This window comes from Galeopterus variegatus, unplaced genomic scaffold, assembly GCF_000696425.1.
Source record: "Galeopterus variegatus unplaced genomic scaffold, G_variegatus-3.0.2 Scaffold1169, whole genome shotgun sequence".
Lineage (NCBI taxonomy): Eukaryota > Metazoa > Chordata > Mammalia > Dermoptera > Cynocephalidae > Galeopterus > Galeopterus variegatus.
In genome coordinates this window covers 140,370-143,209 of record NW_007727280.1, presented here as the reverse complement: position 1 = coordinate 143,209, position 2,840 = coordinate 140,370, and the positions used below count along the sequence as shown (strand labels likewise).

General features: G+C 35.9%; 1 pseudogene; it reads right to left on the bottom strand.

Moving 5' to 3' along the window:
* Positions 1 to 2,047: 2,047 nt before the first annotated feature.
* LOC103592534 lies at positions 2,048 to 2,458 on the bottom strand (annotated as a pseudogene).
* Positions 2,459 to 2,840: the final 382 nt, after the last annotated feature.

The following is a 2,840-nucleotide window of genomic DNA, read 5'->3' as shown; positions in this document are numbered from 1 at the left end:
TCATAAAACGCATGAGGAAACCAAGACCATTTGAGGGGTCTTCAAAAAGTTCATGGAAATATCTGTATTATCTTTTTTTTTTAATTTGGTCCAACTTTATTGAAACCTATTACAGAAGACAATTCAAATACGAACCACTCTGTATGGTTTCAAGGCCTATAGAAATGAGTTATGTTTTACTACAAAGGAATAGAAATTAGTTACGTTTTCCTACAAAAGAATAGAAATGAGTTATGTTTTACCACAAAAGAATATAAAGTACATTAGTTCAATCTACAGTGTAAAAAGAAATTTAAAAAATGAACAGTGTATTCTCGTTAAATTAAATATTCACAAATGGTTTCTTCCTAAGCACTAGTTATAGCTTTTTGAAAAACTCAGATAACCAGTTTGAATTTGGGAAAACCTACACTTACTGTAACATGGAAGTCGTTCCCATTGAGGTACTTCAGCCTCCAACTTCCACAAACTTCTAGAAGTTAAGATATTTTGTTGCTACATGAAAAAAAAAAAAAGACATTTTTTTGGGCTGGCCCGAGGCTCACTTGAGAGAGTGTGGTGCTGACAACTCCAAGACAAGGGTTAAGATCCCCTTACTGGTCATCTTTTAAAAAATATATTTATATATATCACATTTTTTTGTATCAGAGCAAATTATACTAGCGCAGTTTTAAATGAGCAATAGCTCACATATAATATTAGAGAGAAATCACCTCTTGCCTTACAAATGCAAAATAAATTCTGTATACTCCCCTCTCTGTAGAGACCATGAGCTCACTATTAAGGCTTGGACTTCAGTAAGCACAATTTGGGAAAAAAAATAAAACAGACTTAGATACAAGAATTGGCAGAAATAGACATTTCCTGCAGGAAGCTTCTCTGTTTTTGTTAAGCATTCTCTCAATTTTTAAGCTCTTTTTTGTTGGACTTCAGTAAGCACAATTTGGGAAAAAAAATAAAACAGACTTAGATACAAGAATTGGCTGAAATAGACATTTCCTGCAGGAAGCTTCTCTGTTTTTGTTAAGCATTCTCTCAATTTTTAAGCTCTTTTTTTGGGGGGTGTGGGGAGCTGGCTGGTACAGAGATCAAACTCTGGACCTTGGTGTTATCACACTCTATCCAACTGAGCTAACTGGCCAGCCCTTCCAAGTTTCTTTTTAAACCCATTCCATTCCCAAGATCACTCAATGAAAAAAATAAATCCTATGGCCCTGACAGCAACCTTCATCATATCAAGGCAATATTTCAACTCATATCTCTTGATATTTCATCCTATTTCCAACTGACACATTAGCAACCAGCCCTTAGAGTATTTGGGGGTCTCCGTATTACAAACCCTTGCTTTTTCTTTGCCTTTGGTGTAACATTTTTCTGTTTAGTAAGTACTTTTTAAGTCCTGCACCTAATTTTCTTATATGTAAAGCATGGAAGCAGGTTGTGTCCCCTGGGACTGTCTAAGGCTTACTTTTTGCACAAACTATTTAGGAAGGTCCCTTCACCACCAAGTTTGCATTTAGAGGTTAGAATTCAACATAAAAAACAAATTCACTTGTCAAACACCTGTTCCTGTTTTAGAGCAAAGCTATATAACACATCAAAACTCCACTTATTAAACTTTATCTCGTGCAAACGTAAAATTTTAGATTGGATAATTCCAGACTACAATGTAGATCATGAGCCTACTAGACTCCAACATGGTAAAACAAATTTTTAAATTTTTCCAATCTTCTTAAAAGAAGTGTGTTATTTTGGGCTGACAAATTAGTCAGCATTATACATCAGGAACACAATTTTTGACCTGGTAGCAGAAAATCATTCTGGTAATCTGGCACATGGCCAAGATCCTAAGACTAGAATTAAAGGCATTCTTTTGGATTTTGTTCTTTAACAATTTTCCGAGGAAAATCATAAAGAGGCTTCCCACTCAGTAAAGACATTGATCAAAGCTTGGTAAAAATGGGTTGGTTTGTAGACCTTGGGTAATGTTCTTCACAAATTCAACAGGGCAAAGGAGTGAGATTTTCGCTGATAGGGCTCTCACCATTCACTGGTTTTGTGCCAATTTTCCATTGCCTCCTCTTCCAGCAGCACAGTGCTGCCCATACTCACCTCGAACACAGCCCCTAGATTGCCCACGTCCATACTGCCTGCCCTCCTTAAAGCCTGCGTCCCAGTCTGTGTGAATGATCCGATCATCCAGATGACTTCCATTTAAGTACCACATGGCATTTCCTTCATCTGCTTGCACAAAACAGAATCCACATGCTGTTTTTTTCATTTTATCCAAACCAATAATGATTTTGTCACCACTTTTGCTGAAGAGCTCATAGATTCGTTCTTCAGTTGGGTAAAAGTAAAGATTTCCAGCATACAAGGTGCAGCTTTTCTTCAGTAATTCATCTTCTTCTTCATAGTTACCCTGGAAGTGCTGGTCCTGGTACTGGCTCAGCTCCATGTAGTAGTTGCTGTGCAGTGCCTTCAGGAGGCCACTGACACAGTGCCAGAGGTGGGCAAGGATACGGCCACTCCAGGAACAATGAGGTGGCAGCAGTGGGATAATCTTTCAATCCCATTTTTCCACAAACTCTTTGAAGTACCTTCATATGTGAGATTCATCAAAAACAACAAACAACAAAATCAGAATTGCAAAAACTTTTTATATTAAAATTACTATACATTTCCTTTATAAATATATAAAATATATTTAACATTAAAAGTATGAACAGGAGAATATAAAAACTGACAAGGCAGATTTAAACAATTAGAATACTTAAAAATTAAAATTTTTAAAATTGTATTAAATATTTTCATAATTGAAATAAAAAACTGAAGAAAAA